This window comes from Eumetopias jubatus, unplaced genomic scaffold, assembly GCF_037043125.1.
Source record: "Eumetopias jubatus isolate StellerSeaLion01/CBP00866 unplaced genomic scaffold, mEumJub1_p1.0 scaffold_10, whole genome shotgun sequence".
In the NCBI taxonomy this organism is placed as follows: Eukaryota; Metazoa; Chordata; class Mammalia; order Carnivora; family Otariidae; genus Eumetopias; species Eumetopias jubatus.
The window spans coordinates 120,167,764-120,188,383 of NW_028274816.1; the positions used below are offsets into that span (position 1 = coordinate 120,167,764).

The following is a 20,620-nucleotide window of genomic DNA, read 5'->3' on the forward strand; positions in this document are numbered from 1 at the left end:
CCTACCAACTTGTTCAAATTGTTTCATTTTGTCGAGTGATCCTATTTCTGGTGATATTAATTAGCTTATACAGCTCATTTAAAAATACTAAAATAGCACAGAAGTGTACATATAAAGCAGAAGGTAAACATCACCCTTATCAGAAGTAACTACTATTAAATGGTTCTAGACTCTTTTTTTTTTTAAGACTTTATTTATTTGACAGAGAGAGACACAGCAAGAGAGGGAACACAAGCAGGGGGAGTGGGAGAGGGAGAAGCAGGCTTCCCGCGGAGCAGGGAGCCCGATGCGGGACTCGATCCCAGGACCCCGGGATCATGACCTGAGCCGAAGGCAGACGCTCAACGACTGAGCCACCCAGGCGCCCTAGACTCTTTTTAAGACTTTATTTATTTGAGAGAGAGAGCAAGCTTGTGCATGCACAGGTGTGGGGGGGAGGGGCATAGAGAAAGAATCCTCAAGCACACTCCACACTGAGCACAGAGCCCAATGGCAGGGCTTGATCTCACAACCCTGAGATCATGACTAGAGCCGAAACCAAGAGTGGGAGGCTTAACCGACTGAGCCACCCAGGCGCCCCAGTGGTTCTAGACTTTTAAGCTGTATGTTTTGTATATTTTTTTCACTCTATGTACATATCTGTGTGTGTGTTTGTGTAGTCCCCAACTGCTGTTCTCTTAATGCTTTTTTGGTTTTCAATGGATAATGGATTATGGGCATTTTCCCTGTGATTTTTTTTTTTTTTTTTTTAAGTGCTTCAGCCTGGGACCATGCTGCATTCCTTTCTCTAACCCTTTTTTTGTTTTCTTATAAAAGGGTTGAGGGGAGCCTGGGTGGCTCAGTTGGTTAGGCCTCTGCCTTCGGCTCAGGTCATGGTCCCTGGGTCCTGGAATAGAGCCCCATATCGGGCTCCCTGCTCGGCGGGGAGCCTGCTTCTCTCCTGCGCCCCCTGCTTGTACTCGCTCTGTCTCTCTCTCTCTCTCTCTGTCAAATAAGTAAATAAAATCTTTAAAAAAAAAAAAAGAAAAGGGTTAAGAGATACCTTTGAAAGACCTAAACAAAATATGTTTTATTCCTTGTTACATGGGTTTGGGTTGAAATAAGGTGGTAGCTTTATTTGTAAGGAAATCAGTGAAATTCTGGATGTTAGGATCTACCTATCTGCTTTATTATAAATAATGCAGGTCTGATTTTATGAACCTTGAAGAAAGCAAGAACTGTGAGCACAGTAATCTTTGGAGAATGTACAGTCCTTTGGGTATTAGTCTCCTCATCAAGTGCTTAGTCAGATGGAGTGTTTTCTCAAGTGCTACTGAAATGCACAGTTCAGTCTTTATTTTGAAATCTCTCCTGTCTTCTCTGTCTCTTCCATTATTTTGATTACCTTGATGGGATATTCAAGCTGTGCGGTCTTATCCTTTTATTTCCATAGCCTACATAAGCTAGTTTGAAGATTAACTGTAGGTGAACAGGTAACCTTAGCTACTTGGCTAGAAGTCACCCATCCACATGAAATACATGTGAACAAAGGCCCCCTAGGCTTGGGAACCTGCAAGAAGGTAACTTAACCTTGTGGCATTTTTAATGGAAACTAACGTGAAAAGTTGGTAAGTTTGACTTACTGGAGGTGGGGTGTGACTATAGGGGGTGGCAGGGAGCAGAGAGAAAGAAGAGAGTGTGCGTGGATGTATTTGAGGAGAAGAATCCAGAGGTATGCAGTAAAGAAGAATTGTGAATTTGGGAAATCTTTTGAGCTGAATGACAGAATTTTTGTTCTGAGAGCGTGGTTGGTTACTGGGGAATAGGGCCTGAGCTTACTAATCACTCCATTATAAAGCTATGGGAGTTGTTTTGGTGATGCGAGTTGGATGACAAGGGCCTTTCCCTGCCCTTCTGTATTAGCAGCTGGGGAAAAAAATGAAGAAATAGCTTTGTATAGGAAGTTACACTGTCAAGCGGTTCCAAGATTTCTGTTGCCAGGTTTCTATTTTTTTTTTTTAAGATTTTATTTATTTATTTGAAAGAGAGAAGGAGAGAACACAAGCAGAGGGTAGTGGCAGAGGGAGAGGGAGAAGCAGGCTCCCCACTGAGCAGGGCCCTGGGATCAGCTGAAGGCAGACACTTAACCAACTGAGCTGCCCAGGATGGCAGTTTGGTCGATTCGCTGACTTCCTCCCCCTGCCCCCCCATCTTGTTATTAGGGCCTCAGCCTGTGTCCCGTCAGCTTTGGACTCTTCCTTTTCCTGCAGGCTTGCTACTTTTTCAATTCCCGGACATTTAGGGATCTAGTATTTCAGTGTGCTTGAGGGAGGCAGTTGCTGTACCCTTGATATTGGATACCTTTCTGAACTATTACACCACAGCGGATAGTCAAGTGCCCACAATTACGTTATAGGACAGATTCTGGTAACTGTACCAGCAGGGACAGACTCACTTCGCGTGCCCTCACACAGCTCCGGGGCGGCGGGGGGAGGTGGGGGTTGTGCAGCAAAGTGTTGTGAGGCAGGTTGGGCCTCACGCAGTGCCAGTTTCTACATCTGAACGTGAAAGTGTCTCGTTAAAGATTAAAGGGACTGCCTGGTCCTTCTGGCCCCAAGATGGAATGATCCCCACCATGGCGATAGCGTTTGTCTCCCAGGAGAGGCCATTTTATACAGGAGGTTTGTGCTTCCAAATGCTACAGTGAGCCTGCGTTGGCTGATGCCGTGGTGATAAGTTGGCATTTGGGTACTTTGAAGACATATGAGCTACATAGCATCCCATGGTTTGAATTTCTGGGCAAAACTGCCTCATCAGGAAGTCAAAAGCCTCTACTTTCAATCCGCACCTTTGGGGAGGTTTTATCCTTTGTTTTATTTGACTATTCTGTTGAGTCAAGTGGACTTTAATTTTCACAGCCATAAAAATTCCATTAAGCCCCTTGTACTGCATCCCAGGTGTGAAAATGTCTCCGTATAATGACTGTGGGTGACAAAGAGTAGTTAGGATAATTGTCTCTGGAGTCTTGAAGAAAATAATGGTCCAATTGACAAAATAAATACAGTTCAATTGTTATGTTCTTGGCGGTTCTGGTGGGTAAGGGGACTAATGTCTAAGACCTACTCAGTGAGACTACTGTTCATTTTGGTGGTCTTTGAAATAAAACTTTTCATTCTGTGAACAGTCAGTGCTCAGGGAACATAGCTGTATGACCCATCTCAAAATATGCAAGGCCCACCTGCATCAGAATCACGTGGGAGAGGGAGTTCCTTATTGAAAATTCTGATTCTGGGGCCTCTCCATTTGTGCTAATCCAGAATGTCTGAGGGACTGGGATGGGAAATAACCATTTTTAATAAGCACCCCTGTTGATTAAGTACCCCTACAGTGGATTCTCGAGTATCCTAAAATTTACTTCATTTCTCACGTTTAATTTCTGTGATTTATTAGATGATAGATGTTTGGTTGATGCTCATTTGTCTTTTTTGAAGAGGAGGTACTTTAGTTTTTTTTTTTTTTAAACATTATAAGATCCTAGAACTCCAAAGGTTAGAATTTGGCAATGTCCCTAATTCTCAACAAGGTGAGACAGCCAGCCACTAGTTCCTGGAAACTTGGATTTATCAGTTCAACCCCTTCTCAATAAGAAAGGAGATGGACATAAATAGGATTAATTTGTTGAACAGAATAAATGTGCAGTATCATTTAGGATGTTAGGGAGGGGAAAGTAGGTAAAAGGGAGATGTTAAGAGAAAAGGGAGAGAAAGGGAAAAGATTAGTTCATAAAACGGTAAAAAACTTAAAGTTAACCCAATTTGATTACCAAGTGATATTTGAATGTGTTTCTTGCAAAACCAAAAAGATTCAAACAGGGAAATGATAATCTGCGATGGTTCTCCTCACCTACTAAATGGTGTTTATTTTAGCAGAATTAGGAAATTTTTTTTTTTTTTAAGATTTTTTAATTTATTTTTTAACAGAGAGAGAGACAGCAAGAGAGGGAACACAAGCAGGGAGCGTGGGAGAGGGAGAAGCAGGCTTCCCGCTGAGCGGGGAGCCCGACGTGGGACTCGATCCCAGGACCCTGGGATCATGACCTGAGCCGAAGGCAGACGCTTAACGACTGAGCCACCCAGGTGCCCCAGAATTAGGAAATTCTGATGCTTCTGACTGCCATATTGCTCTTTATATAATTCACATTTACTTCCTGGGAACAGTACTGTCTGAATTTTCTCATCCTTATTTAAAGTTCACTAATATATAGAACGCGCCAGAAGCTTCTAACAGTAATGTGTTTTTTTCAAAAGAGGTTTTCTGTCCATTTTGTACGTGTCTTGAGGGTTGCTCCATATTAGAATGTTTGTGACTTATCATCAACTACAGAAATATTTTTTAAAGTGTGGTCCATGAGATAATGGTTGCCAACTGCTGTAAAGACGCTTTTATCATTTGAAAAGAACTAATTAACACATACTGTAGGAAAACTTTAAACACAGCCATTTTCTGAAAAAGAAAACACTGAAAGGGAGGAATAAAAGAGGGAACATTTTATAAAACCTTATAAAAGCTCAGTGTGGCTATCCTACTGGAATAGTGTAATTAAGGGGAATTAAGCCAATTGGATAAATAACTTTTTTTTTAAACTAGCCCCTTGAAAAGGAATAGAATTAAGTAGCATAGTTTTTAAACCCAAATTCTGACGGTCTGCACATACATTTTTATTAACCTAATAACATTTATTGAGTGACAAGCTGGGTTGGCAGCTACATCTGGAGTTCATGCCACGTGGGACCCACCTTGAAGGATGGACAAGGCTAGGTGTGGTGGCCTTGAATGCCCATGCTGAGGAAGAGCTGATCGCCTTGGGAAGTTTTGAGCAGGGAACAGAAGGATCTGATATGAACTTTAATGTCTCTTTCTTGTCAAATGAAAAAAAAAACACAGAAAGCAAGGGCTTAATCTTTTGTTTTCTTTACGTAGCACCAAAGCCCATTCTAGCTGGTCAGTGCAAATTCAATAATAATTAATAGCTGTTGATGAGCCAGTCATTCTAGAATTGATTTTTTAATAAGCTGGCCAATAAATGAGAATCGACACAGATTTAGGGATTTTTCTTTTAAAAGCAAGTGTTAATACAGTTTTCACAGACTCCTGGATTCCTTAAGCATCCGGTAGGTGTGATGGTGGATAATGTGGCTTTAGCTGTGTGTGGCAGCTGATTAAAGCCTTCAGTTACTTCTGTGTTAATTAGAGATTCTGCATTGTCTAAGGAAATAGGTCAGGGATGGCCTAGTGGGGGGAAAAAGAACTGGGAGCCTGGTTAAAGCTGACAAAAATTCACTCTGATGATTTGACCTGCCTAGCGATGACGGGGCAAGTTCCCCATTTCCTCTGACCCAGAGGTTCTAATTTGTAAATGCAAAGTGACTTCTTTATCAGCCTCTCGGGGGAAATCTCAGGGCTGTGAACCTGCTACCTTCAGTAATCTTGCTGTCTTGAGCCCCGGGCTGTTCTCAAATGAAATTTCAGAAAGTGACCACTGGAACCTTCCAGGTAAGGGCTCCAGGGGCAGCCGAGCCACCAGCAGGAGGGCAATGAGGGACCTGCCCCCAGTAATCAGCACTGGATTTAAAAAAATCAGTGGGGCGCCTCTTTTCTGAGTCGCAGTTGATTGTGGTTGGCTCTGGCTGGGTTGTTTGGGAAATAGGAGTTTTGCCTCGCATGAGTCAGCACTGCCCTGGGTAAACTGCCTGCTCTGTTGCAATCTTGCTTACCAAAGATACGTCCCCAGGCGGCACCATTCACTTTGCCTGAAAGCTGCTGCTGTTGGTTCCTGAGATGAGGTCATCTGAAATGGCTCCAAGGACCTCAGCGGCAGGAACTGGAGGCAGCTTGCTCTCTGCTGTGGTCATGTTTTGAAACAGGCAAAATCAGGTAACCCCAGACTGTTTTCTCTGTTTCATTAGCTAAACCGAGCTGCAGGAGGAACTGGGGAAATCCTTTGTCTTCAGAATTGCCTTAGAAATTTGGGTATCTTAAAGTCAGTCCCTCAGCCCTTTGGAGGGTGTCTTAAGGGGAAAAGTTTCATTTCATTTGGGATCTGGATGTGGTTTTAGTCCTAAGTAGACCATTTATCATAGAAACCTTAGAGAAGACAAACATGTCAGGTTTACAGCTTTATCCATCTTTTGCTCTTGTATTTTCTGTCCTTTCTGTGTCTTGTGAGAAGTAGTTTAGTCAAATTAAACCATTATTAAAGGACAGGAGAGAAGCAAATGTATTTTATTGTCTATCTAATCATTGGGAATATTGAATTGTAGGGAACACTGCCTTACCGGTGAGTTTACATATTTTTCTCTGAGGTACTATGAAGAACCTCACCTCATCCCTAATTCTCTTCAGACTACTGCTCTATCTCCCTCCTGCTCTTCACTTCCAAACTTTTTAACGCTTAAGCCTCACTGCTAGGCAGTCGCCCCTCTCAAAGTTTGCTTCTGCTCCTTACGGTCTCCCCTCAAATGGCCCAGGTGTTCTTTCACCCCAGGCCTGTACACAAGCCCCCTATCTCTACAACACCCTGCCCCAGCTCCACCTAGCCGGCTGGCTTCAGCCCAGAAGTCACTTCTTCTATGAAGTCTCTTCCTATTCACCAAGACTGGATGAGAACTCAGGAGAACACTGTATTTACTCTGATCATAGGATATGTCGAGAATCAGTGTCTGTTTTGTTAGAATGATATCCATTTACTTGGCGCATAGTTGATTCTCAGTAAGGGTAGAGTGAGGAAGAACCTATACTGTACTCCCTCAACTCTGATCCTCTTATCAACACTTTGTTATTTTGGCTTCTGCCCACATTACCTTACTCATGTTTCCTGAAGATCACAAGTAAACTCCAGATTACCAAACTCAATGTTGTGGTTTCAGCCTCCACCTTACTTAATCTCGGCCTGGCATGTGGCACTTTTGGGCCATTCTTCTTTCCCCCAGTGACCCTCTTCATTTGGCTTTGAGGTTACTTTGTCTCTTCTGAGTTTACAGAGTGTCCTTCTATTATTTCTTTGCATTCTCTTTTGGCTATCCCATAAATGTTGAGAGGCTCCAAGACTTCACCTTGGGCATCTTTCCACTCTTCCCCTGCCACCCCCCTTACTCCAGGGATCTCAAATAGGCCCATAAATTCAGCTATCCTCAGTATGTTTAGCAGCCCAGCTGTCTCTCCCAAGCTTCAGATCCTTATTTCCAGCTGGATAAACTTTATCCAACTTACAAACGTACCAGAGTGTTCAAAAGGCATCTTAAATGGCATACGTTATCTCCCCCACCCAGTATCAGTTGGCTACTTGTATTGCTGTAGGTTTGAACTCTGTTAATTACGTCCACCAGGTCTTCCTCTTCATTCTGTTTATGCCTCACGTCACCTAAATATGCTAAATCTGTGGTTGCTAAGCGCTTTTGATGATATTATTGGAGTACTGTTTGATTGATGTGTGGCTTTTCTTCATTCCCACTGTATTGCCTTAATTTACTAGAGGTCATAAACTAGACATTTTGTTTAACCAGCCCAGTGGCTTCAGATTTTGTGTGTGAATACTTTGAGGCAGGGCCTGCACTCTTCAAAGATTACAGGTAACCATTCTCCCAGATGTTAAAGACTAAAGATAACACATTTTATCCACGTTGCCTCCAGGAATTTGAGTTTGTAACTTCTGGTTGAGAGCCTTATCAAATCTTTTTTTTTTTTAAGACTTTATTTATTTATTTTTAAGTAACCTCTACCCACAGTGTGGGGCTTGAACTAATGACCTTGAGAACAAGAGTTGCATGCTCTGCTGACTGAGCCAGCCAGGTGCACCTTCCATCAAATCTTGCCACTCCACCATAGGTCTCTCCCTGCTCCTGTCTCCTCCACATTGTTGCCAAAGTTACCTTCCTAAAGGCCCAAATCATTCTCAGGTTTTCAGAGTGCCATTGGCTTCCTGTTTTCTACTTAGCTTGATAGGTAAAGCCCTTCACGATGTGACTCTGTCCTAAATGTTACTCTTACCTGGCTCATCTCCCTCCTTTCCCCAGTCATTTCTCTCCTCTCCATCCTCACTGAACTGCTCCCATTTTCCCAGTCCCTGGCTATAGATGTTGTTCTAGGACTCTGTCTCTTCCTAGTGGCCTCCCTTGCTCTGACTCGCAAAGTACTTATTTGGACTTCCGCAGCACTGTCTGTTTCTTCCAGTAGACTCTTCCTTCACTGAACCTGTTCCTGGCCTAGGGACTGACACCATCAGACACTGGCTGAAGTGGGTCCCCACATTCAAACCATTAGTCCCAACATGTTTATTAGTCTTGGCAGTATTAGAAAATCCATAAGCTCTCTTGTTAGGTGGCATGTTTTTAATTCCTATTTGATGAACTTGAGCCCATGGTGCTATTCCATATATTTCACCTGAAATCATCAGGTAACCATCCAAAGTTAATTTGAAGATTTATTGGGCTTGCTGAAACAAACTTAGTTCCACAGTATCACCTAACATCTTTATAATACTTTACAAAATTATTTCCCTTGTATCATTTTATTTGATACCTACAATACTCTGTTGGGTAGGCTTTATTATGCCTATTTTACTGGTGATTATAAAGCTACTTTTGACATTGAAGCGTCCATTCAGGTAAGACTTCAGAGAGACAACATGTTTTTACATTGCATTAAGCAACTGGTTTGTCTCTTTGTAGTTAAATATACCCTATTGGGTTCTACAGAAAAAGTGCCTTTGCTTAATAGGCAAGTGCTAAAGATCTTGCCTTTTATAAGGCCACTTTACCATCAAGGTAGAAGGAGGTACCCAGAGCCTGCCTGACCTACAGAAAGGCCTTGACTGTGTTTAGAGAACTTGATTGAAATTAATGGTGTGCCCACTCCAAATTCAAGCTTTTTTATTGTGCTTCAAATACCTAGAATTTGTTAAAAACCTATTTCAGGGGCGCCTGGGTGGCTCAGTTGTTAAGCATCTGCCTTCGGCTCAGGTCCTGATCCCAGGGTCCTGGGATCGAGCCCCACATCGGGCTCCCTCTCCCACTCCCCCTGCTTGTGTTCCCTCTCTCGCTGTGTGTCTCTCTGTCAAATAAATAAATAATCTTTAAAAAAAAAATTCAATAATGGAGTGTCAAACCAGGTTGATGAGTGAAGGGAGTCAGCACAAGATAGAGTAAGCTGAGTGTTAAGAGCCCAAAACATTTCATAGTATTTTCAGTAAATGATTACATTTGTAGGGTAATAAACTTTTGTGGAATTGGATTATGGAAAGATGAACCATAAGGGCTAGGAAATAGTCTCTGTTAGATACTGGTATGTGGCATCCAATTTTGTCGTTCTCCCCCCACCCCTGCTGCCCCAGTACTTGAGAGGATAAAAATGATTAAAAAGTTTAAAAATAAGCCCTATCATTATAAGTTAAAAAAAAAAAGAATGATTTTAGCCTACAGAAGGAAAAGCTAACGGATGGCTTGATTACCATCTTCAAGTATAAGAATAGTTTTTGCCAGGGGGATTTTGATTAATTGTTCTTCCTGTACTTCAAAGATTTAAGAGGAAATGGGCTTAATTTGAAGGAGGAGTAATTGTAATGAATATAAGGAAGAGTTTCTTGTGATCATCAAAGCTGGGAAACAGTTGAATGATTGCTAAAAGTGAGTTGAATTTCTATTTCAGTTATCTACTACTGTCTAGCAAATCACCCTAAAACTTTCAGTGGCTTCAAATGACAGCCATTTTTTTTTTTAAAGATTTTATTTATTTATTTGACAGAGAGACAGCGAGAGAAGGAGCACAAGCAGGGGGAGTGGGAGAGGGAGAAGCAGGCTTCCCAGTGAGCATGGAACCTGATGCGGGGCTCGATCCCAGGACCCTGGGATCATGACCTGAGCCGAAGGCAGACGCTTAACAACTGAGCCACCCAGGCGCCCCAAATGACAGCCATTTTACGGATCATGGATCATGATTCTGTGAGTTATAATCCAGGGAAGAAGGACCTACCACTTTACTCCATGTGATTTCATTGGACTAGGGGCTCCAACATGGCTTCACTCACAATACGTGGGTCTCTGTGCTAGCTTTTGGCTGAGACATCTTGGTTCTCCTCCATGAGGTTTGACTCTGTCTTGGTCTCTCATCATTCATTAATCAATATTGGGTTCCTTTTATAAGGTGGTTGGCTTCCGAGGCAACCATAATGAAAGCCACAGGGCCTCCTAAGGCCTAGGCCTGGGAGTCCTGCGTCATGACTTGCCTCATTCTTTTGGTTAAAGTAAGTCACAAATGTAGCCCACGTCCAAGGGGAGGGAACTCAGTCCACTTCTGGAAGGGTAGAGTATCAACGTCGCACTGCAAAAGGCCATACAGTATGGTTGAGATTATTGTGACCAGTTTTGGAAAGTTTATCACACTTACCTTAGGGATTTTTTTTTTTTAAGATTTTATTTATTTAATTGACAGAGACAGAGAGGGAACACAAGCGGGGGGAGTGGGAGAGGGAGAAGCAGGCTTCCCACCGAGCAGGGAGCCCGATGCGGGGCTCGATCCCAGGACCCTGGGATCATGACCTGAGCCGAAGGCAGTCGCTTAACCAACTGAGCCACCCAGGCGCCCCTGACCTTAGGGATTTTTAATGAGAGACTAACTGATACATGTTTATTGAGTAGATGGTTTAGGCATTTGATTTACAAACTTGGCTGCATATCAGAGTCGTCTGGGAACTTTTTACAAGCATGGATTCCATAGTACCAGACATGTTAATCAGTATCTTCTGGGGGGTGGTGGCACATATGGGACACTCTATGTCCTTTCTCTCAGGTGACGGTAAAATGAGGATGGCGGTTGGGGAAGGGAACAGGACTGATCCTGATAGGTATAATATATAAGGCAGAATGGTAGGTGCCTTAAGATAGGCCTGCTGATCTCCTCTTGCTTCTGGGACCTGGCAGGTTCTATCCTCCAGTCTGCCTAGGTTAAGTTCTATCTCCTTCAATCAGCCCATCATTAAAGGAATGTTTTTTGATGCCTCACATTTTTTTCTTCTAGTTTCTAGTACTTTTTCCTTCCTAGCATTTTGTAGGTTATAATTTTTATAATTTATAACATTTGTGTGATTATTTGATAGAGAGTAGACAAAAATATGTCTGCTTTGCTTTCCTGTGTCTAACACAGTACCTGCCTCATAAAAGGCACTCAGTGTTTGTTGAATGAATAAGTGGTTGATTGAATACATGAATGAGTGAAGTGATTTGAATTCAGTTTTAAAGGTTGGTTAGAATTGTGGACAGGTGGAGCAAATGAATGGGAAATTCATGGTTCTGAAGTGGAGGTGTAGATCAAACTGCTCGTGTAATTTCGGAAGATGAGAGGAACTGGTTTAGGAAGAGATGAAGGGTTGGGTCTTGATTGTACTTGCTATGCTAAATTCAAGGTATGGATCCCTATCTAGCAAGCATTTAGAAACAAGATGCTGAAACTGAAGGGTGAGACTGATTCCGGGTATTTCAATTTGGGGTTCTCTGACTAAAGGCTGTGGAATCTGTTCATTCAACAAATACTCACCGAGCTTCCACCGTGTGCCACACAACTGCGTTATAGGGCAGGTGAGCAGAAGTCTGGCTGATAAGTAAGGAGCCAACTTGGTGAAAAGAGCTGTGGAGAATGTTCCAGGCAGGAAAGGAACCACAAGTGTGCAGACCTTGGGGGTAATAAGTAGTCTTTTTATTTTTGAGGAACTGAAAAGAGGACCACTAAGGGATTAGAGTGAGGTGAATGGGGGTGGGGAGCAGCATGAGGTAAAGCAGGAGAGGAAGACAGGGCCCACATCACACGGGGCTTTTGTGGGCTCTATGGGGAGTCTGAGCTTTACCAGAAAAGCATGATAGGAAGCCACTGAAGGTTTTAAAGCAGGAGAGTGACAAGCGGTGGAATCTGAGCACTATATGGAGAAGGAGTGGCAAAGAGGGGACCAGTCAGGAGGTGTTTGCTCTCGTTCTTGAGAAAGATAATGGCACACAGGGCAGGGTATGGCAATGTATATGGTGAGAATGGGCTATTTGTGGGATGGATTTAATTTCATTTAATTTTTTGAGAGAGAGCATGTGCGTGTGCATGAGCAGGAAAGGAGGGTAAAGGGAGAGGGAGAGAGAGAATCCCCAAGCAGGCTCCATGGCCACGTGGAGCCCAACGAGGAGCTTAATCCCACAACTCTGAAATCATGACCTGAGCTGAAATCGAGAGTCAGACACTTAACCGACTGAGCCACCCAGGCACCCCCAGATTTTTATTTTTTTATTATTTTTTTTAAATAAATTTTTTGGATTTTATCCATCCATTTGACAGAGGGAGACACAGTGAGAGAGGGAACACAAGCAGGGGGAGTGGGAGAGGGAGAAGCAGAAGCAGGCTTCCCGCTGAGCAGGGAGCCCGATGCAGGGCTCGATCCCAGGACCGTGGGATCATGACCTGAGCCGAAGGCAGACGCTTAATGACTGAGCCACCCAGGCTTCCCGCACCCCCCGATTTTTAAAAGAGCCAGTAGAATTCACTAGAGAAGGAGAGAGTGGTAAGTACAGAGCCCTAGGGTATACTCAGGGAGCAAAAAGGAGGAGCCAGGGAAGGACAGGGAGAAAGGTTGGTCTTGGAAGTCAAAGGGGAGTCAGCTACTGCACTTTCAGTGGAAACGGAAGGGGAAGAAGGAGCCTGCAGGAAGAACATGGGTAGGTCACCCATGGCTGGGGCTGCGGGGAGGTCAGAAAGGTGGAGGACTTAGGAAAAAGCCATGCATTCAGCCGTCAGAAGATCTCTGGTGACGTTGGAGAGAGGGCTTTCGGTGAAGTGGAGTGGAGTGAGCAAACACCTGTGTGACCTGCGGGTGAAACAGGGCACCAAAGCTTTGTGGGGGGAAGTAGGGAACTGAAGAGAAGGGAAGATGAGGCTGAGAGCTCGCTTCCGCAGACCTGCACGGAGAAGCAGGTGTGCCGAGGCTGATGTCTGCTGAGCACCGACCCCATGAGTGTCCCCGGGCTAGGAACCGCCCCAAGTCTGTTCTCTGTATCTTTGTTTCTAAAAAGGGTGCCTAGTAGTGTAGTGACTCCCAGAATGAATTTCCAGAGTCAAAGAATATGGAAGATCTTATTTTGGGGTCTGGGAAGGAAATACCAGAGCTAAGTTTTTCTATATTTTTATCTTCCTCTCTGAAATTTCTTTTTAGTGTTAGGTTTTAGATAGAACACAGCACATTTGTACAGTAGCCCTTGCTTAATTTGCTGTTATGTATAGAGATATTGGAGATGCGCTAATTTTTTTTTTTAACTGATGGTCAGAAATGGTGCTGTTCTGGTCTAAGTGAATAAAGGGGAGTGTTTGAGATGGAAAGGAAAGAAGAGGCAGAAAGGAGGAGGGAAAACCAACATGCCAAGTCGTCTGTATGTTGTTTTAAACCTGTTCAAAACCCTTCAGCGCTATTTCCCCCATTTTACACACAAGAATCTTGCCGAGGTCACACAGGTAGTTAAGTGGTGGAACTGGAATTTGAGGCCAGGTTTGTTTTACTTGAAAGCCTATCACCTCACTTTACTTCCCCTCTCCCCTCATCTGCTTGATGCTCTTTCATATTTTCCCATTTCATTCTCACATATTAAAATACCCATTTTACAGTCGAGGAATTGGAAGCAAAGGTGAAACGGGTCGTGGTCCCATATCTCATGTAGGGCACCAGCTGGACTCCTGATCTCTGTGTTCTTCCCATGGTACCACTGCCTCAAAATAAGTAGTCGGAACCCAACTGAACTGCTTTGGTAAAGTAGGTGAGGAGGTTTCTAGTTACTCAAAGGAGTGGAGGAGGAGAGGGGCTGAGCTTAGACAAAGTAGAAAACAGTCAGGACTTAGATCCCACTTTTTGAGCACTTAGTGTTGTTAAGGGCTTGCATTAATTACCTCATTTAGGTTCTTCATTTTACAGAAACAAGTAAAGATCAGGGAAGTTAAGCACCTTGACTGAGGTCACAGGGGAAGACTGAATTATGTCTAACTCCAGGACCCATGTCCTCAACCCTGCACAACGCTGGTCTTTGGAAAGTTGCTATGGAGACATCAACTAGAGATGAATAAAAGACTTCTGAGCCCAGTGGTGGCTTGGTCCCAGTTGTATGAATTTGTTGGGCACCCAGTAAATAAAGTCTTCTGACGTTTCTGTAATACTCGGTAGCTCAGGTGTGGAAAGGCTGGGGAGTTGGAAGAAGAACATAGAATAAGAGTTCAGTAAATCAAAAGAGGTCAATAAATCCTGCCTCGGGGTGTAGGACTGGTGGATTGCAATGGATTGTGTTGTTAAAGAAAGTTGTGTTTGAAATTCATTTTTATAATAAATGTAGTTCTGTTTGATGCAAGGTACCTTGGGATATGGAGGAAAGAATGCCAAGATGATAAGATGGGATCTTTGACCTCCAGAAGGTCAGAGAGGCAGGTAAAGTGCTTCGCCATAGTACGTGATTGAAGGGTATGGTGAAGTGAAAGGTGGAGAAGAAGTATAGGAAAGTTATGTTACACAAACTGGCTTGTTGCAGATTGAGGGTGGCAGTAGGTAGGGCTAGCCTGGTGGGTGCCATCTATTTTCTCAGGAAGACCCCTCAGGTTTTGGTCACTGTGTTTTAGGTCTGGTTCTCAGGTCACAAAATTTGTTTTGCTTTGTATCTGGAAATGATCAGTCAGTCTTTGGGAACAGCACTATATTCAGACTTGAGTGACTGTGCTCAGAACAGAATGACAATTTCTTACTCCAGAGTGAAAGAGGCCTTTCCTATTGACAGGATTCTGGATTTTGCTGGGGTATTGCTTTTCTGTATCAAGAGATCTGAGAAATGAAATTTAATAATAGCGAGCTTGCTTGGTGAGCATGGAATAATATGATAGAATACTTTGTGAGGAAAGTTAGAAAAAAGCTAAGGTTATTGATTGCCTACTATATGGTCGGTATTGTACTAAGTGCTTTTGCATACAGTAGGACATTTAATTCTCCCAGTGGGCCCATTATCCTCAATTTACAAACGAGGAAACCAAGGCTCTGTCCAAGCTGGTAAGAGGATGAACTTAGATTGGAGCCAAGTTCCTTGGATTCTAAGAGCCCATACCCCTAACTACTTCTATGTGTGGTTCCCATTTAAGCTTCATGAAAGAACCTTGTCCCACAGCAGAGAAGATGGTGTGTCACCTCGTTGCAGTATTTGTCTGCCTTGGGTGATTCTGGAGTCAAAATGACCCCCTCTATTTTTTCTAGATGTTTCTAAGTTTGTAGATCACACTTTCATGTGGTCACTTTTTTTTTTTTTTTAAGATTTTATTTTTAAACAATCTCTACCCCCAACGTGGGGCTCCAACTCACAACCTTGAGATCAAGAGCCACGTGTTCTACCGACTGAGCCAGCCAGGAGCCTATATGTGGTCATGTTCTTTGTTTAAATATGTTAATGCCATTACCCAAGCCCTTTTGTCCTCCTGTCTTGCTTTTAGTTTGGAAGACATTGCATCTCTTTGGAGGGACTTTAAGTATATCTGCACACATTGATTTTGCGTTAATTTTATTATTATTGTTTTAATTTTGTGGGTTCTGAGATTCCTCCAAGCTCCTAACTTGTCACCCTCCTTCCTTCCTTCTCCACTGGATTTAAACTCAAACTGGGAGTCTGACTTTGGAACACCTGTCTGGCTCCAATCCAGTTACCAATTTAGCTGTGGCTCTGTGGATTGCTAGCTCTTGTTATTAACGTCCCTCCCTTCAGGCCCACTTCTATCTCAAATCAAATCCAGTTACTCACTGTACCTATATGTCCTTGATTTCCTACTTGGGTGTCCTTGTTTCTGTTGTGTTTTTGGCTTGGAATGTCATTCTTCCATGAAGCCTCCTTGTCTGATCCCTCACTGGGAGTAATCACTTCTTCCTCTGGGTCTCATAGTAGAGAATTCTCTTTTATGTCTCCTTTATGGCACAGTATACTTTCTGCTATATATTTCAATAGTTTGTATACATGCTTTTATCTGTCCTACTAGACCATAACCTCATTGGGCAGATTTATCTGGTTGACGTTTTATCTCCTCTAGTGTCTAGTTCAGTTCCCTGCAGGTAACATAGTAGGCATTCGATGTCTGTTGGATGAATGGATAAGCAGAATTTAAGTTTCTGCTCATTAGTTTGGATTCCCCCCTCCCGCCTTTGCTCTTCTTTTTTTCTCATTTCTTTTTCTTTTCTGTTAAACTTGCTGGGCTTTCCCTTTCACTGACTCACCCAGCATGTCTTCACCACTCCCTTTTCTTACCCTGATTTTGCCTCATTCTTTTGCTATTAGCAGTCACTGTGTGGGAGGGCCACAAGCCGCTGGTCAGATTTTCTTCATCCTTTTGTGGCTTTATTCTGTCCAGGAATCATATGACCAGCATGGGCCGAGTGGTAATTACATTAAGATCTTAATAAAAAGACCATGGGTAAAGAGAATAGTCCTTAAGGTTTGTTATTTTGCCTTCAGTGGGAAACTTTCTGATCCACATTTCAAGGGAGAGGGAAAAGAATCCTTGTGTACTTGAGAGGTATAGATCAAGGCATATATTCACACTGAATTGTGGGGTGGTAGAGGTGTCTTATTTGACCAAAGAAAGAACGCTGGGAGCCACAGAAGCTTCCTCTAACTCCTAGTGTTGAATCCCGGAACTTTTTCGATAGCTGGAAGAAACATTAGAGATTTGTCATCTTACCTTCCTATTTTCCAGATGAGAAAACAGACCCAAGGAGGCTAACTGAGGGGTCCATAAAAACTGGGATATTCATTGTCCAGCATTTACTCCCAACACTGAATGTAGCTAGTGGGGAGAACTACTAGCTCTTGGGAAGTGGTGGAAATTTCACTTCAAGTGGGGGCTTCAGGTCTCTAAAACTGGAAAACTTTTGCTGACATGTGGACTCCGGTTGGTAGCTGGTTGGATTGGGGGTGCAGTGTTCACCAGAAGGGCCCTTTATTAACTGTTGTAATCACTCCTGGTGGTTCCCTTCCGGGGATCAGCTCAGTGGGGATTCTGGCTAATAGGAATATGTTCCTTCTACTTTTGAAAAGGGGCCCACGTTTAATAATAAAAACATTTCCAATCTTCCTTGCTCTTCCCAGCCCCCGTATTCCACGTTCTGTTTCAGGCTTAATTTTCTTATCTCAGCGCATATTTGTGTTAAGTTTTTATTATGTAGGTCAGATGTCATTAGGAAGCATAGGAGAGACAAAGTGGCTTAGAGGCTCGTGATGGGTTTTTGGTGCTCTTTAGGTGAATCTTTTCTACCTGACTGGTAGAATAATGTATTTTATTGTCCGTGAAATAGTGCTCAGTGAACCGGTTGTTGGCAGATATGAAAGGTTACCTATTTTGTGGCTAGGCAGCGGCAGTGTAATTAGATCGCCCAGAACAGGAAGTCAAGTGCAAACAGGATGTGCTTGTCTTTACTGTAACTTTGTGTGTCTGTGTTTTGAAACTTGGTGTAGTTAAAAGGTCAAGACTTCTAGTATTTGAGCTTGACTGAAGATGTCTCTGTTTCTGGTTTGAAAAGGAGTTAAGGCAACTAGTCCTTCACTGGCCTTGCCTTTGTACAGGTGCACATCTTTCTTCTAGGGATCAGGCCATTCTCCCTGGTGCATGATGGTTTTTCCTCACTTACACCATATTGCATCCATATGCTTTATAAAGTGAACCCCCTGAATGCCTGCTGGTCTGTTACTTTTGGTAGATGAGGGATCCAAGCTGTGCTTGGCTATTTATTTCTTAATAACAATAGGAAATCTTAGCCTGTAATTCACCAGCCTTTTAAATTACAGGTTCCTTTTGTTGGATTCCAGGATTTCTAGCACACCTTTTGAGTGTTTCCTGAGTGTGGTAGTTTACAAATTATCCTGGGGCTGTTTTAGTCTTTGAATTCAAAATTTCCTTGAGTGTTGGAGGCTGGATCTAATGCTAACTGTTGAACTGTTTTACCTCTATAGACAAATTTCTGGAGAAGAGATTAAATAAGCAGTTTGCTTGGAGGGGGGGGGATATGTCACTCAGCTGGTAAACAGTCTTAGGAACCCCTCTTTTCTGAATCCCCTTCTCATTCCTCATTGCTTCCCACTGCATGAAATCTGCTTTATTATGTTCATCAGCAGGCTGGATTTGAATAATCCTGTGGGGAATAATGTTGAGATCTGTGCCTTACCATAACCACTTGAGCTATTCCAGAACAGGTCTATTCTGATGGTCTCCAACCATAAACGAATGAATATGGGACAGGTGAAAGTCTGGGTAATGTTTTTTGTTTTTGTTTTTTTTTTTTTTTAAAGATTTTATTTTTATTTATTCGAGAGAGAGAGAGAATGAAAGATAGAGAGCACGAGAGGGAAGAGGGTCAGAGGGAGAAGCAGACACCCTGCTGAGCAGGGAGCCCGATGTGGGACTCGATCCCGGGACTCCAGGATCATGACCTGAGCTGAAGGCAGTCGCTTAACCAACTGAGCCACCCAGGCGCCCTGGGTAATGTTTTTTGTGCCATCTGCATCCTTGCCACATTGCAGACTATGCTTCCACTTTGTAATTCCAGGAGCAAGTAGGTAAAGTGGCACATCTTAGTAGCATCGATGAGAACAGCACTGTGACATCCTGATGTCAGCGCACGTGTTTCTTCTCTTGAATCTGTCAAGGAGCAGTGAATATGAGCCAGTCTGCACTCTATTGTGGGATATACCGGCAAAGAATAAAACCTGAAGACCAGGTTAAGCACAAGCGTTCTTCACAAGGAGAGAAGATGATGAGGATACGAAGGTTTTCTTTGTGGCATGAGGTGAACTGGAAATCTCCATTTCTGCTTCTTGGGATAGATAAAGGGCATATCACATCCTCGCAGGAGCAGAAAACATTTCAGCAAAGTCAGCATAATTTTCAGATTGAGATCAGACATTAAACCAAGCCAAAGGTCTGTGGGAGGAAGGGAGTGGTTGGTCTGGATTCATCGGATTCATCGCAAACTCCCATCTGACTTCAGTGCAGCAGGGCAGTTACCGAACACGGGCGGGTGGTGTTCGCTTCTCTGAATCTGGGGGCCAAGGGGGTGGAGGAGCTAAGGGAGAAAGTCTAAACTGGCTGCTCTGTGGGAAGAGTGACAGACTTATTGGCAATGTGGTAGAATTAGGAAGGAATCTAACAGGCTGGGCTGTGCAGAGGCTAAACCACCTCTGAGAGAAGGTCTCCCGGGCTTACAAAGTTAAGAGCTGGTGGGAGGGGCCTAGAGTGCTTTAGTTCTGGGAGGATCATTAGAGAACAACATTGAGGGGCGCCTGGGTGGCTCAGGTCACGATCCCGGGGTCCTGGGATCAAGCCCTGTATCGGGCTCCCTGCTCCGCAGGGAGTCTCCTTCTCCTTCTCCCTCTCCCACTCCCCCAGCTTGTGTTCCCTCTCTCGCTGTGTCTCTCTGTCAAATAAATAAATAAAATCTTAAAAAAAAAAAAAAAGAAAGAAAACTACATTGAGTCTGTTGTAAAGGTATCAGCAGGTCTTAAAAAAAGTAGATAGGGGAGAGAGCAGATAAATTCTGCCACTTTGAGAACCTTGAAAAAGATTTTCTTTATTTGTAGCCAGCTTTTTTTTTTGAGCACCTTTTAGGTGCTAAGCTCTGGAGTAAATGCTTGACATGCATTATTTTAATCCTTTCTATTCTTTAAATGTAGCAGATTCTGTTGTTTTTGAGGAAAATAAGGTTTAAAGGGATTAAATAACACCAGGGTTTAGAATCCTCGTTGAGTCCACACTGCACCGTACATTTGCCTGCAGTAACTTGTGTGCGGTCCACTTTGGAAAGGCAAACTGCATGATTTTGGCCCTAGACAGAACTCATGTCCCCAAGCGCTGCCTTTCCCCAGGGCATTGGTTGTGCCAGAGACCCGCTCACCATACGAATCCCTGGCCTCGTTAATGTTTGTTTTTTCAAAGGTTTTATTTTTAAGTAATCTCCACACCCAATGTGGGGCTCTAATTTACAACTCCGAGATTAAGAGTCACACAGTCCACCGACTGAGCCCGCCAGGTGCCCCTTCCTTAACGTTTCCATTCTGGTTACCCGGTAGTCAGTCAGTGGGATAGTAGCTCGTGAAAGCAGCTTCTTTGGTCTAGAAAAAGCCTGTCTGGTAAATCCTGTTTCCTGCACAAGAGTACAGGGGGATCAGGCTCTTTATTCTTGAGGAGCTTTGTCATCAGTTTTGATGGAAGAAGGATCCTGTGGTAATTAAACTGCAGGTCCGTTTATTCTGTTTTCAGCTTGTTTGAAGACTGTACTCTGAACTGCTTTCTTTCCTGATTGACTCGCCCTTTGGGGCAAAATGCCTGGGCTGAAATTAAATGTGTAGGCTTCTCCGCTGCAGTGTTCAATCTGTCATCTCTCCTGAAGGCCACACTAAGAAGCAGCCATTTAATTGGTCAGACCCCGAGGGTGAGATTTTGGCACAAGTCCATTGGTTAGAATTACTTTTCCCTGAACTTCGTAGCAGATGCCGAGGTCCCTCTGCAGATATTTGTCATAGACTAGTTGAAACCCGGGAGTTTTCAAGAACATTTATAA

At 43.4% G+C, this 20,620-nt stretch overlaps 1 protein-coding gene across 7 annotated transcripts in view; it reads left to right on the forward strand.

The window, feature by feature from the left end:
• RFFL (ring finger and FYVE like domain containing E3 ubiquitin protein ligase) overlaps positions 1–20,620 on the forward strand; it is a 65,853-nt gene that overhangs the window by 13,146 nt on the left and 32,087 nt on the right. Inside the window, exons 1-3 of one of the 7 annotated variants that reach the window (XM_088028368.1) lie at positions 5,473–5,532; positions 5,771–5,913; positions 9,778–9,974. The exons of 4 other annotated variants lie outside the window; for them this stretch is intronic. The gene's annotated coding sequence lies outside the window, so the exon portion shown is untranslated. Of the gene's footprint in view, positions 1–5,472; positions 5,533–5,770; positions 5,914–9,777; positions 9,975–20,620 lie in introns of those variants that run through there. 2 more of the 7 variants (XM_088028367.1, XM_028109184.2) reach the window with 2 other exon arrangements.